This window comes from Dasypus novemcinctus, chromosome 12 (assembly GCF_030445035.2).
Source record: "Dasypus novemcinctus isolate mDasNov1 chromosome 12, mDasNov1.1.hap2, whole genome shotgun sequence".
In the NCBI taxonomy this organism is placed as follows: Eukaryota; Metazoa; Chordata; class Mammalia; order Cingulata; family Dasypodidae; genus Dasypus; species Dasypus novemcinctus.
In genome coordinates this window covers 82,472,917-82,489,337 of record NC_080684.1, presented here as the reverse complement: position 1 = coordinate 82,489,337, position 16,421 = coordinate 82,472,917, and the positions used below count along the sequence as shown (strand labels likewise).

The 16,421-nt window shown below is 39.6% G+C and overlaps 1 pseudogene; it reads right to left on the bottom strand.

Moving 5' to 3' along the window:
* Positions 1–948: 948 nt before the first annotated feature.
* LOC101435902 (actin-related protein 10-like) lies at positions 949–1,942 on the bottom strand (annotated as a pseudogene).
* Between the last annotated feature and the right edge of the window lie 14,479 nt (positions 1,943–16,421).

The window sequence follows — 16,421 nt, the reverse complement described above, 5'->3', positions numbered from 1 at the left end:
TAGATAAAACTTTAAAATCAGCTTGTCAGTTCTATGAAACATCCCAGAAATTTGATAAAGATTGCAGTAATTTGTTATTTAATTTGGGGGACTAAATATCTATATATTACTGAGTTTTTTTAACCTAAAAATGTCACTTATGACCTTCATTAAAATTATGTTTTCAAATTAAGGAAATATCTTTCTTTTCCTAGCTTTTATAAGTTTTTATTCGGAATGGGTTTAGAAGTAAATCTGTTTACAAACAGTTTTTTTAAAAAAGAAAAAGTGTAACAAGTTCCACTCATTAAAAAAAGAAGTATGAGAATCTTAGTATAAAAAATTGAGAACACTCATTCACAAAATATTTAGATTTGTAGATCTGCTGATCTCATCTCTGTTTCTTTTCAACAAGGGACTGCTTATTAGAAGAGTAGAGTTGTCTGTAGGGCCTAGCACATTGTGAAAACACTGAAGGGGCTAAATCCATGATATATTATCGTTAGAGGTGTGTTTTTTTTTTTTTTGCAGGTAGAGATGTAGTTAATGGAAGCTGCATTACACCACCCAAATCCCTACTTTGGGACTGAAGGATTTATTCCCTCAAACGCTGGGGGCTGGGGTTAGAGTTGACTGACACTCTCCAGTTATCAACATTTTCCAGGAATTGCCTGAGGCTGAAGAGAACCACGTGGCTCAAGGTTCCACAGCCTTCCCAAGGGTAGCTGCATCCAATGCCTGGCCGATGAGGGGGTGTAAAGACCCAGCACCCTTATCCAACCCAGGATGCATTGCAAGAACATTTGGGGTGGCTGAGGTGTTAGTGTTGCCAGATGAAATAAATATGGCATGGCTGACAATAATTTTTAAAATATCAATATGCCCCCAATATTGCATGGGACAATCTGCTGCCATATATATATATGGCTGTTTATCTGAAATTCAAATTTAACTGGGATTCTTGTATGTTTAAAGTTCAGAGATGGCTTTCGATTTCAGTGATCCAAAAATAGCCCTTCCCAACCAGACCATACAATTAACCTTTGCAGGTGAAGTATGAATTTGGAATGTCTTGGTGCCAAGTGCTTTTATGTATGTATGTATACACGTGTGTATACACACACACACACCCCAAATTCTCTGCTAGTTGCTCCCTGGTGTCTATTGGGCATTGCATAGCAATCCAATATTAAATTGGTAACCGACTTCCTGTCATTATCTTTTACAAAAATAATGTCCACAGCTGAATCTCTGATTGATCCAAAGCTGTGTAAAATCTTCTCTCTATCTAATGGGTAGTCAACATTTGATGGTGGTATGAAGTGCTCAGTATTTCTGTCAATGTTAAATTTTGCTGCTTAGATTTTTTGCCTATACTTCAGGTCACTTACAAAGTAAGTGCACACTTTAATGTTCTCTGGGACACGTGGAATTGAGCCCATCACTGAGGAAATGCTCTGTTCTTTAGTAGCTCCTATGTTAACAGTATATTGTTCCAACACTGAGTTTCCAACTCTGTATGAAGAGCTTTTCCTCCCAGTGGGAGTGCTTCCCAACAATTGAGTACAGGGATTCTTTCATATCTAGGTAGTGCCAGGCTTTCTCTAGATCAACATTCTAGGACCGTGTGAAATTAATCCCAAACATCAGAAGAGCCATGAAATGCTTGCAGCAAGCAAGACAGATGGAACCTCAAATATTCTAGAAGAACACAAGCGAGTGGCTCTCTGAAGTGGGAAGGACATAATGCCAACTGGATAACTGTATTTTGGAGCACTCTGGGATTTACCAATAGATGTGTGAAGTACAGTAGGGGGATAGAATAGAATTCTTTTGAATAAACTTAGGCATGCTAGCTTGGACCAGTTTCTCCAGCAAATTCGCAATCGGTAAAGGACTCTCCCAGGTCTATCACGACTGCTGTTTTCTCCCCGTGTCTCCCCAGGTCCCTGTACCGTGGCATGGTGGAGAGGTAGAGGTTAGGAGGGGTGGGAAGTGACGACTGTGACGAGTAGGGCACTGATGCGGAGGCCGTTGGACGTTGGCTCTAGGGACCTCCCGGGGATCTTTTCTGGCTATTTTTGATTGATTTTTTTGAGGATACTAAAATGCTTTAATTTAAAAATTTGGGGGTGGGGGGTGATTCACAAAACTTTAGAAAGATTCTGCAGTCATAAGCAATTTTATGTCTTCATAAGCAATTTTAAATTCTCTTTTTTAAAATTGGAAAAAGCAATGCATTAGGGGTTTGGTTTAAGTAAGAAAGGTGATACAGAATTCTAATCAGTGAAGTGACACTGAAAGTCTTTTCCTTGTGTAGCAGGTAAGGCAACACTAGGTGCTGTATTAGACCAACCCCTAAACCTCAATCACTTAATACAGTATAATAGACATTTTTTTCAGCTATGTCAAGTCCAAAAAGGGAGTTCCTTAGTGATGAGCACCAGGTGCCTTCCATCTTTTGGCTCTAACATTTTCAACATATGGCTTCCAAGGTGGCTGTGCTCTTCTGCATCAAGTGAAAGAAAGGAAGAGAGCGTAGGCTTTTCCATGTGAGACGTTCTTACCGGCTAGCCCTGGGAAGTGGTCACATCACTTGTTTTCTCATTTTATTGGCCTTAACTCAGCCACCTGGCTACAGCTAATTTCAAGGTAAGCTGGGAAGTGTAGTGTAGCCATGTGCCAGGAGAAGAGGAAACAAGGAGGAACAACTTGCCCAAGGACTGGCAAATAAATGTACACTTACATGTTTTCAGTTAAAACAAGATGTTTAAAGTATGTGTATTGTTTATGATTCCTCACTTTATCAAGCATCGTTTAGAGTAGGGTAGTGTAGTACAGTGAATAAAAGCATGGACTTTAAGCCAGATTCCTGGATTCAAATCCCAGCTCTTCCAGTTATTAACTGTGTAGCTTTGAGCAAGTTATTTAACCTCTATGTATTTTAATATCTTGTATCTAAAATGGAGATAGTAGTACCTATGTATTTTTAGGAGGTACCAGGCATTGAACCCTGGACCTCCTGCTCAACTACTGAGCTGCAACTGCTCCCCCCTCATATTGTTTTAAGGGAGTTAACATATATAAAAACTTAGAATAGGGTCTTTACACATGGTATATGTTAGCTATTCTTATTTGAATGAATGGTTCTCACTGCAATTATAGGGGCTTATCCCCTACAATTAAAGACTTAGTGTCACAGGGGTACCATCTAAAGTGTTTCACTGAAAAACAAACAAAAAACAAAATAAAACAAAAAATCCCAGCAAAAGCCAAAAACACTTAAACCTGCTTAATGATAAAAGATAGTTATTGGCACATATGAGGATGATATTAAATATACTATATTTAACAACTGGTGAGGCATGGGTATTGAGCAATTGGAATGGATCCCCTTACTAATAAGAATGGATGTGAGTCATGGGCAACCAGGATGGGTTGTACCCATGTGTACTGCTGAATATAAATGCCTGGGCTCATGTAATTGAAAAATCCTGAAGCAGACTTTCTTTAGGTGAGTCTTGATTCGTGGCTGAACAATATACCAAACACTCAGTTTGAGGCAGGCTAATTTAGGGACTGGGTAAATGACTGGCAGAAAAATATGGCTGTGAAAGATGTGGCCATCGAATTCCACCTGAAAATCATGAGAGAAAGACCCCCACCAGAAAGCTCCTGGAAGAATCTGCAAGAATTTTCCTTGCTCATCCAGGATCAAGGAAAAGCCCAGGAAATTCTCAAGGGGCCTTATCATTGGGCTCCCTGGGGGAACTGATGGGTGGGATAATCAATCAAAACAGCAAACAACTGGGACCCCTCTCCCGCACATTAGCAAGTGGGATAGCCCCACTATTGCTATCACTTAATATTGAAAAATATCTTCTTGCCATTGCTGCAAAATATTACAATATTACTATTAACTACCATCCACAAGTTTTATTAGTTGTAATTTTCCCATGTATCCCCATATTCTTAGCACTTTGTAAAAGAAGAGCATTCTTATATTTATACTATTAACCAGTCTTCATCCACCACCAAATTCACTGTTATACATTCCTTAGATTATTCTCTAGCTTCCTTTCAATTGACATATATGCCCATAGACTACCCCTTTGGGTCACAATCACATTTATAAATCAGCGGTGTTGGTTATATTCATTATAATGTGTTACTCTGAACTCTCCATTTCCACACTTTAAAAATTAACCTTATTATTATTATTATAAGGTTATATTCATTAAGCATCAACTCCCATTCTCAACCCATCTTCAATATCCTAGTAACTTATACTCTAGAGTTTACCTCAATGAGTTTACTTATCGTATTTAGTTCATATTAGTGAGACCATACACCGTTTGTCCTTTTATGTCTGGCTTATTTCACTCAACATAATATCCTCTAGCTCCACCCATGTTGTCATATGCATCTCGACTTCATTTCTTCTTACAGCTGAATAGTAGTCCATGGTGTGTATTTACCACAGTTTGTTTATCCATTCATCGGTTGATTGACCCTTGGGCTGGCTCCATATTTTAGCAATTGTGGATAATGCTGCTATGAACATTTGTGTGCAAATGTCAGTTTGTGTCCTTGCTTTCAGTTCTTCTGAATATATTCCTAGTAATGGTATTGCTGGATCATATGGCGCTTCTATACTCAGCTTTTTGAGGTACTGCCAAACTGATTCCACAGGGGCTGCACCATTCTACATTTCTACCAAGAGTGAAGGAGTGTGCCTGTTTCTCCACATCCTCTCCAGCACTTATAGTTTTCTTTTTCTTTTTTTAACAATGGCTAGTCTATAGGTGTGAAATGGTATCTAACTGTAGTGTTGATTTGCATTTCCCTAATAGCTAGTGATGTTGAACATTTTTTTCATATGCCATTTGTATTTCCTCTTTGGAGAAATTTCTATACAAATCTTTTGTCCATTTTTAAATTGGGTTGCTTGTTTTTTTATCGTTGAGTTGTATGATCTCTTTGTTTTTTTTTTTTTTTTTTTTAAGATTTATTTTTCATTTATTTAATTCCCCTCCCCTCCCCCGGTTGTCTGTTTTCTGTGTCTTTTTGCTGCGTCTTGTTTCTTTGTCTGCTTCTGTTGTCGTCAGCGGCACGGGAAGTGTGGGCGGCGCCATTCCTGGGCAGGCTGCTCCGTCCTTCGCGCTGGGCGGCTCTCCTTATGGGTGCACTCCTTGCGCGTGGGGCTCCCCTACGCGGGGGACACCCCTGTGTACCAAACCCTTATCAGATATGTTGCTTCCGAAGATTTTCTCCCATTGAACAGGCTGCCTTTTCACTTTCTTGACAAAGCCTTTTGAAGAACAGAAGTGTTTAATTTTGAGGAGGTCCCATCTATTTTTTTCTTTTTGCTTGTGTTTTGGGTTTAATGTTTAAGAAACTACCACCTGGAAAGCGGATTTGGCTCAATTGATAGAGCATCTGCTATAGAGCATCCACCTACCACATAGGAGGTCCAGGGTTCAAACCCAGGGTCTCCTGACCCATGTGGTGAGCTGGCCCACGTCCAGTGCTGATGTGTACAAAGAGTGCCGTGCCATGCAGGGGTGTCCTCAGCATAGGGGAGCCCCATGCACAAGAAGTGCACCCCTCATGGAGAACCACTCCATGCGAAAAAATTGCCACCTGCCCAGGAGTGGTGCCGCATATCCAGAGAGCTGACGCAGCAAGATGACACAGCAAAAAGAGACACAGATTCCCAGTGCCACTGACAAGAATGCAAGTGGACACAGAAGAACACACAGTGAATGGACAAAGAGAGCAGACAATGGGTGGAGGGTGGGGGGAGGGAGGGGAGAGAAAAAAAAATCTTAAAAAAAAAAAATGGAATTACCACCTACCATAAGATCTTGAAGGTGTTTTCCAACATTTCCTTCTAGGAGTTTTATGGTTGTAGCTTTTTATATTTAGGTCTTTAATCCATTTTGGGTTAAGTTTTGTTTAAGGTATGAGAAAGAAAGGTCCTCTTTCTTTCTTCTGGTTCTCCCAGCACCATTTGTTGAATAGACATGTGCTGATCCAGCTGGGTGGGGTGACAACCTTGTCAAAAATCACTTGTGAGGGTCTATGTCTGAGTTTTCCATTTGGTTCCATTGGCCAGTCTGTCTTTATGCCAGCACCATAATTTTTTTTTTTTTTAAATCACTATAGCTAAGTAATTTGCTTTAAAGTCAGCAAGTGAGAATCCTCCAACTTTGTTCTTTTTAAAGACATTTTTGGCTATTCGGGACCCCTTACCCTTCCAACTAAATGTGATAACTGGTTTTTCCATTTTGCAAAAAAGGCTATTGGGATTTTTTTAAGGATTGTGTTGAATATATAAACTAGTTTGGGTAGAATTGACATTTAACGATATTTATTCTTTCAGTCCATGAACATGGCATGTTCTTCCATTTATTTGAATCTTCTTCTGTTTCTTTTGCAGTGTTTTGTAGTTCTCTGAATTCAAGTCCTTTATGTCTTTGGTGAAGTTTATTCCTAAATATTTGATTCTTTTAGTTGCTATTATAAATGGAATTTTTTTCTGATTTCTTTCTCAGATTGCTTGTTAGTAGTGTTTAGAAATGTTACTGATTTTTGCATATTAATCTAGTATCCCACCACTTTGCTGAACTCATCCTACTGATTCTAGTAGCTTTGTTGTGGATTTTTCAGGATTTTCTAAATACAGGATCATTTTATCAGCGGATAGTGCACGTTTTACTTCTTCCTTTCTTATTTGGGTGCCTTTTATTTCTTTATATAGCCCAATTGTTCTAGCTAGAACTTCTAAGACAATATTGAATAACAGTGGTGACAGTGGGCATCCTTGTCTGGTTCCTGGTCTCAGTGAGAAAGCTTTCAGTCTTTCACCATTGAGTACAATAGGTTTTTCATATATGCACTTTCCATGTTGAGAAGGATTCTTTCTATTTCTATCTTTTGGAGTGCCATGCCACACAGGAGTGTCCCCTGCATAGGGGAGCCCCACATGCAAAGAGCGCACCCCATAAAGAGACCCGCCCAGCATGAAAAAAGTATAACTTGCCCAGGAACAGCTTCGCACACGTGGAGAGCTGATGCAGCAAGATGATGCAACAAAAAAGAGACACAGATTCCGGGTGCCGCTGACAAGAATACAAAGTGGACACAGAAGAACACAGCGCATGGACACAGAGAGCAGACAACCGGGGGGGGGGGGGGGGGAAGGAGAAGGGGAGGGGAGAGAAAGAAAGAAATAAACTAGTAAAAAAACCAAAAAAACAGTAGCTGTCTTTAAAAAAACTTATTAATATAGTTTATTGCACTAATTGATTTTCATGTGTTGAACAACCCTTGTATACCTGAGCTAAAACCCAGTTGATTGTGGTGTATAATTCTTTTAATGTGCTTTTGGATTCATTTTCCAAGTATTTTGTTGAGGATTTTTTGCATCTATACTCATTAGAGATATTGATCTGTAATTTTCTTTTTTGTAGTATTATTATCTGCTTTTGGTATTAGGGTGATTTTGACTTCATAGAATGGATTGGTAGTGTACTTCCCTTTTCATTTTTTGAAATGAAAGATTGGTACCAACTACTGGTTTTGTTGATTCTATTTTTTTGTGTGTGTGTTTGTTCTCAATGTCACTCATTTCTGCTCTGATCTTTATTATTTCTTCCCATCAGCTTGGTTCAGGATTAGTTTGTTGTTTTTTTTTTTTCTTCTGGTTCCTCCAGCTGTACTGTCAGGTCTTCAATTTTAGCTCTTCATTTTTTTAAGGTAAGCATTGAGGACTATAAATAGGTTTTGGAATGTTGTGTTCTTTCATTCATCTCAAGATATTCACTGAATTCTCTTGCAATTTCTTTGACCCCCTGATTATTTAAGTGTATTATTTAATCTCCATGTATTTGCGAATTTTTCCTTCTTCCATCTGTTATTGATTTGCAGCTTCATTCCTTTATGATCAGAGAAAGTGCTTTGTGTAATTTCAATCTTTTAAAATTTATTGAGGCCTGTATTATGCCCCAACATATGGTCTATCCTGGAGAAGGATCAGTAAGTGCTTGAAGAGAATGTATATCCTGCTGTTTTGGGGTTTAATGCTCTATGAATGTCTGTAGGTCTAGCTCATTTATCACATTATTCAAGCTCTCTGTTTATTTATCTTTTGTCCAGATATTCTATCTAATATTGAGAGTGGTGTATTGGAGCCTCCAACTATTATTGTGGAGATGTCTATTTCTCCCTTCAGTTTTGCCAGTGTGTTCCTTATGTATCTTGGGGCACCCAGGTTAGGTGCATAAATATTTATTATAGTTTTTTCTTCTTGGTGAGTTGTCCTTTAATTAATATGTAATGATCTTCTTCATCCCTTATAACAGTTTTGCATTTAAAAATCCATTTTAGAGACTTCCGGCAAGATGGCGGTTGAGTGAGCTTGCCTTGCCGTCTCTCCTGGGAAGAGGCAGCTGGGCACCACTGGAGGTTCTCCGGGACCAGGCTTTTTCAGGACTTTTTCAGGGCAGGAAGTGTCTGGACATCGATTTGGTGGGAAGGTAACGGAAAGGACTGGTCTATAAGATATAAATTGGGACTTTTCAGGAGGGGGAGGCAAGATGGCGGCTGAGTGAACTTCCCGGTTACTAGCTCCTGGGGGGAATTGGCTGGGAGGCGTCGGAGACTCTTTGGGACCGGCTGTTTCGGGATTTTTCCTGGTCCGGAGGTGTCTGGACATTGATTTGGAGGGAAGGTAACAGAGAGGATCCATCTGTGAAATATACACGGAGATCCCAGCTACGTGTGGAGGATTCCCTCCTTGGGTAGGTGGAGCCGAGGCAGCTAGCACCGCGCGGAGCCCCGGCGGGCGGCGGCCAGGGTAGCCGAGTCCGGCCGAGCCCGCCTGAGCCGCGGCGGGCGGGGGGGCGGAGCCCAGCTGAGCTCGGCCGAGCCCAGCCGCGCCGCGCCGGGCGGCGAGCGGGAGAGCCGAGCCGCGCTGCGCCGCGCCGGGCGGCAGGCGGGAAAGCCGAGCCCAGCCGAGCTGCGGCGGGCGGCGGGCGGGGGACCGGAGCCCAGCTGAGCCCAGCCGAGCCTGGCGGCGGGGTTTCTGTTCTTTGGTTTTTTTTTTTCTTCTTGTTGTTGTTGTTCCTTTTTTTTTTTTTTTTTTTTCAATCCTCTCTTTCTTGTCCCCAATATTCTTCTTATACTATTTTACCTTAACAATACAATAGGTCCTACAGGAAATAGCTCACATTTGCTGGGTTTCCTCACCCTCCACTGCCTCATTTCTCTGTGAATAGATTTAGCCTATCTACACTATCCCCTTTCCCCTACAACTTGATATCCTCCACCATCTGCTATCTCTCCTATATTCCATCTCCCTTTCTTTGATCCACAAAGTGTCTAACTCTTAATTTCTAATACCTTTGTTTAGTTTTCCATCTGGTATTCGTCCCTGAAACTATTACCTTTCTTTTCTCTTTCCCTCTCTCACGAAAACAATAGCCTCTTAGTACGTACCACATTCCTCCCATATTCAGTCGTCTACCTCATTATAGGTACTTTCCTACTACTATAACTCTACACAATTTACATGATCTAACCTCCATCCTCCCAGAACTCATATTGTTGCTTTGTAAACATATATCACCAATACTACTTCACACTTTTTCCTTCCTTACACAATTGACTTTCCCCAGCACTAATACTTTCCTTTAAAGTGAGCTTAACTAGCAATAAGAAATTGGAATAAGAAGAACAAAGTGACAAAGAGAAGATATAACACTTACACAAAAACAACAGCTAATTAATCTCCAAGACTAGACAAAGAAGCTAAGGAACTGATTAAACCCGTCAAGAAAAAATGTTGACAAGACAGCAACAAAAATCTACAAACCAAACCAGTAATCAGGAAAACATGGCTGAATCCAATCAACAAACTGAAAATCAGGAAGGGGGGCAGGACTTCGCACAAGCAATGAAAGATCTCAGAACATTTATCACCGACAAATTTGATGAAGTAATGAAAGAGGTTAACAGCGTGAAGACAACACTTGGAGGGGAAATTGCAGACATGCGCAAAAAAATAACAGATATGATGGAAATGAACACCACAATTCAAGAAATCAAAAATACACTTGCAGCAAATATCAGCAGACTAGAAGAGGCAGAGCAGAGAATTAGTGATGTGGAAGACAGTGCATTAGAAATCAAACAGATAGTAGAAGTGGTCAATAAAAAGGTAGAAAAAATCCAGATAGGACTTAGGGACCTGAATGATAATGCAAAACGCTCAAACATACGTATTATAGGCATTCCAGAAGGAGAAGAGAAGGGAAAGGGGTCAGAAGGAGTGTTGCAGGAAATAATGAATGAAAACTTCCCAAATCTACTGAAAGAGACAGATGTACATATCCAAGAAGCACAGCGCACTCCACTGGTCATAAACCCCAACAGGCCCACCCCAAGACATATACTTGTCAAATTATCCAATGCTCAAGACAAAGAAAAAATTCTAAAAGCAGCAAGAGAAAAGAAAACCATCACATACAAGGGAAACTCCATAAGATTAAGTGCTGATTTCTCATCTGAAACGATGGAGGCAAGAAGGCAGTGGTATGATATAGTCAAGGTACTAAAGGAAAAAAATTTCCAACCAAGAATACTCTATCCAGCTAAACTAGCATTCAAAAATGATGGAGAGTTCAAAATATTCACAGATAAACAGAAACTGAAAGAGTATATCAACAAGAAACCTCCCCTTCAAGAAATTCTTAAGGGAGTTCTGCAGGAAGAAAGGAAAAAACAGGACAGTCAGAGATGGAGGAGAGTGTAAAAGCAACAAGAAAGACAAAAATAGAAGGGGAAAATAAAATAATACAAACAAAATATAACAAACACAAATCCAACCAAAATATGGCTACCATAAATAACTCTCTAAACGTAATAACACTGAATGTCAACGGATTAAACTCACCTATCAAAAGATTCAGACTGGGACACTGGATAAGGAAATACGACCCATCTATATGCTGCTTACAAGAGACACATCTTAGACCCAGAGACTCATGGAGGTTGAAAGTGAATGGCTGGAAAACAATCATACAAGCAAACAACAACCAAAAAAAGGCAGGAGTAGCTATATTAATATCAGACAAAATAGACTTTAAATGCGAAACAATTGTGAGAGACAAAGAAGGATACTATATTTTAGTGAAAGGGACAATTTGTCAAGAAGATCAAACAATCATAAATATTTATGCTCCTAACAAGGGCGCCTCTAAATATGTGAGGCAAACGCTGGAAAAACTAAGTGAAAGAATAGATGCATCTACAATTATAGTGGGGGATTTTAATACACCACTATCAACTCTGGACAGAACATCTCAAAAGAGAATCACTAAAGAAACAAAACATTTGAACAGTATATTAGAAGAGCTGGATCTAATAGACATATATAGATCATTACACCCAAACACAGCAGGATATACATTTTTCTCAAATGCACATGGAACATTCTCCAAGATTGACCATATGCTAGGCCACAAAGAAAGGCTTAATGAATTCAGAAAGATCGAAATCATACAAAACAATATCTCTGACCACAGTGAAGTCAAGCTGGAAATTTGCAAGGGACAGAGACCCAGACTTCACACGACAATTTGGAAATTAAACAGCACACTCTTAGAAAAACAGTGGGTCAAAGAGGAAATCTCAAAAGAAATCAATGACTACCTTGAAACAAATGATAATGATAACACAACATACCAAAATTTATGGGATGCAGCAAAAGCGGTACTGAGAGGGAAATTTATAGCCATAAATTCATATATCAAAAAAGAAGAAAGAGCAGAAATTGAAGAATTAACTGCACATTTGAAGGAATTAGAAAAACAACAACAAAGTAACCCAACAGGAAGAAGAAGGAAGGAAATAACAAAGATAAGAGCAGAACTAAATGAAATAGAAAATAAGAAAGCACTTGAAAAAATAAACAAGACCAAGAGCTGGTTTTTTGAGAAGATCAACAAAATTGACAAACCTTTAGCGAGACTAACAAAGAAAAAAAGAGAAAAGATGCAAATACACAAAATAAGAAATGAGAAAGGTGATATCACCACTGACCCCACAGAAATAAAGACTATCATAAGAGGATACTTTGAAAAACTATATTCCAACAAAAATGACAATTTAGAGGAAATGGACAAATTCCTAGAAATACATAAGCAGCCCATACTGACGAAAGAAGAAATTGATGATCTTAACAAACCAATCACAAGCAAAGAGATAGAATCAGTCATTAAAAATCTCCCAACTAAGAAGAGCCCAGGGCCAGACGGCTTCACAGGTGAATTCTACAAAACATTCCGGAAAGAACTAACACCAATCCTGTTGAAACTATTCCAAAAAATCGAAACAGAAGGAACACTGCCTAATTCCTTCTATGATGCCAACATTACCCTAGTACCAAAGCCAAACAAAGACACCACAAGAAAGGAAAATTACAGACCAATTTCTCTAATGAACCTAGACGCAAAAATACTTAACAAAATACTTGCTAATCGTATTCAACAACACATTAAACGAATTATACACCATGACCAAGTGGGATTTATTCCAGGTATGCAAGGATGGTTCAACATAAGAAAATCAATCAATGTAATACACCATATAAACAGATTGAGAGAAAAAAACCACATGATTATATCTATAGATGCAGAAAAGGCATTTGACAAAATACAGCACCCCTTCCTGATAAAAACACTCCAAAAGATCGGAATACAAGGAAACTTTTTGAACATGATAAAGAGTATATATGAAAAACCTAAAGCCAACATTGTTTATAATGGCGAAATCCTGAAATCCTTCCCTCTAAAATCAGGAACAAGACAAGGATGCCCATTGTCTCCGCTCCTATTTAACATTGTGTTGGAAGTACTGGCTCGAGCACTGAGACAAGAACCAGATATAAAAGGCATTCAAATTGGAAGGGAAGAAGTCAAAATTTCATTATTTGCAGATGACATAATCCTATATATAGAAAACCCTGAGAGATCTACAACAAAGCTCCTAGAACTCATAAATGAGTTTAGCAAAGTCGCAGGTTATAAGATCAATGCGCAAAAATCAGTAGCATTTCTATACACCAATAATGAGCAAGATCAGGAGGAAATCAAGAAACAAATACCATTCACAATAGTAAATAAAAAAATCAAATACTTAGGAATAAATTTAACTAAAGAGGTAAAAACCTTATACATCGAGAACTATACAAGATTGTTCAAAGAAATCAAAGAAGACCTAAATAAATGGAAGAATATTCCCTGTTCATGGATAGGAAGACTGAATATTATTAAGATGTCTATCCTACCAAAACTGATCTACACATTCAACGCAATCCCAATAAAAATCAACACAGCCTTCTTTAAGGAACTAGAAAAACTAACTATGAAATTTATTTGGAATAAAAAGAGGCCCCGAATAGCCAAAGACATATTGAAAAAGAAAAACGAAATAGGAGGAATCACACTTCCTGACTTCAAAACATACTACAAAGCTACAGTAGTGAAAACAGCATGGTACTGGCATAAGGAGAGACACACAGACCAATGGAATCGAATTGAAAGTTCAGATATAGAACCTCATGTATATAGCCATATAATATTCGATAAAGCCACCAAACCCTCACAACTGGGAGAGAATGGCCTATTCAACAAATGGTGCCTGGAGAACTGGATAGCTATATGTAGAAGAATGAAAGAGGATTACCATCTCACACCTTATACAAAGATCAACTCAAGATGGATCAAAGACCTAAATATAAGAGCCAAGACCATAAAGACCTTAGAAAGCAGTGTAGGGAAACATCTACAGGACCTTGTAATAGGAAATGGCTTCATGAATATCACACCAAAAGCACGAGCAGCAAAAGAACAAATAGATAAATGGGACTACCTCAAAATTAAAGCCTTCTGCACCTCAAAGGAGTTTGTCAAGAAAGTAAAAAGGGAACCCACACAATGGGAGAAAATATTTGGCAACCATATATCTGATAAGAGACTTATAACTTGCATATATAAAGAACTCATAGATCTCGAAAACAAAAAGATAAACAACCCATTTAAAAAATGGGAAAAAGATTTAAACAGACACTTCTCCAAAGAAGAAATACAAATGGCTAAAAAGCACATGAAAAAATGCTCCAAATCCCTAGCTATCAGGGAAATGCAAATCAAAACTACAATGAGATACCATCTTACTCCCATAAGATTGGCAGCCATGAAAAAAACAGTAGAATACAAATGCTGGAGAGGATGTGAAGAAAGGGGAACACTCATCCATTGCTGGTGGGAATGCAGAAGGATCCAACCATTCTGGAGGACAGTTTGGCAGTTTCTCAAAAAATTATCCATAGATTTGCCATATGACCCAGCAATACCACTGCTGGGTATATACCCATCAGATCTGAAAACAAGGACACAAACCGATATATGTACACCAATGTTCATAGCAGCATTGTTCACCATCGCCAAAAGTTGGAATCAATCCAAAAGTCCATCAACAGATGAGTGGATCAATAAAATGTGGTATATACACACAATGGAATACTACTCAGCTGTAAGAACCAATACACTACAATCGCACGTGATAACATGGATGAACCTTGAGAATCTTATGTTGAGTGAAGCAACCCAGGCATTGAAGGACAAATACTATATGACCTCAATGATATGAAATAAGTTAACTGCCTCAGAGAGCTAGAGTCTGGAAAAGTGGCTTACTGGAAATCGGGGGGTGGAGGAAGGCTGTGAGTTAATGTCTGTAGGGGTGGAATCTGTGATGAGCTGGGGGTAAGTATGAGCACAAAGAAGGGACAAAATGGGGGCAAGGGGTTACCTTCGGGTGGGGTTTTCTGGGTTTGAGGGGGGCTGGGGATGGGAAGAGGGTTAATATGGTCCAAGAAATAGGTGGGAGGGAGGGGCAACATACAAACATGGGAGAGTGCCAGAAGTTCATTGAGAACTAAATGTTGAGTAAAACGTATCAAAGTATAAGTAGGAGGGTTACCTGGTTAGGACGCTCAGGGGGTATGGTCTGATGCGGGACGGACTCCGGAGGGAATAGCTGAAGGCTCATTTTGCCAAGGTGGGTTCTACCATTGGGTGGGGTGGACCCATATCCTGGGGAAGACTAATGCCGTCGAATAGAGAGAACTGTATCTCTCGTGAGAAAGGACGGCTCCCAGGGCATTAGATTGGCAGGCGTTGTGGGCCCTAAGGGGAGGGGAAAATGGACGTGCAATGGATGGAACAAAGGTAAATAAGGGGGCAAAAGAGGAGTTATGTGAGAGTACACGAGGATGAATATAAAACAGCTAATATTACACCAAAAACATATAGGGGACGACAGACTAATAATGAAAACCATAAGACAAAACATAGGATAACTAAAAAATTTAGAAAACTGTACAACCTAAAGTATGGACCACATAGTAAGCACAAATGTTACCTTGTTTGAAAACTATAGTTTCGGAATCTGTACATCAGTTTCAGGAAATATGATATGAATAAGTTAAAAGATTATTGCTGTGGAAGGGAAAAGGTTTTATGGTGGATCTGGGGAAATACTGTATATTGTATATATGAATTTTGGTGATCTAAGACTCTTGTGAAGCTGACATTATGTTGGGATTCACTTTACGGGAAGTTTTGGATCACAGAGTGGTTCAACAATGGCAGCGGAGGAATACTGATATGGGATGTTATTGACAGGATATATATGGTTGACAGGGAGTTATACAGGGCATATGCCCAGGGTATATGGTAATGTCTATATATACTCATAGTGGAAACAATTAATAACAACAGCTAGAGGGGTACTGGGCTCCTGGCCGGGGGGTCACTGTTGTGGGCCCTGGGAGAGCAGCAGCAATCCTCCAGGTGCAACGGCAAGAACCAGGAAGGAAGGAGGGCCCAACAGTGGGCTCTTGATACTAATGGCTACACTTTTGAGCCTATGCACCTGCAATAAGAACAAGGCCTAGAGTAGCATTGTGCCTGGGGGTTTCCTCCTGACAGCCTTCATGTTACTCAAATGTGGCCACTCTCACAGCCAAACTCAGCGTGTAGATGTGATGCATTCCCCCCAGCGTGGGACACGACACCCGGGGATGAGCCTCCCTGGCACCGAGGGATCACTACCACATACCAGCTGAAGAAGCAACTAGAAAATGACCTTGAATTAAAGATTCAATGCGGAACAGCAGAATATACCTGTCTACATATAATAACATGACTTCGGGAAGCGGTTTGACCTAATGTAAGGGGGAAATGGAAAGGAGAAATGAGATTATAAGGCTGTGAGTCTCTAAAAAAGAGTCTGGAGGTTGTCAGAAGGAATACCCCTATGTACAACTGAACAGAGTCTAAGAGACAGATAAGGTAGATACAACCCCAGGTATT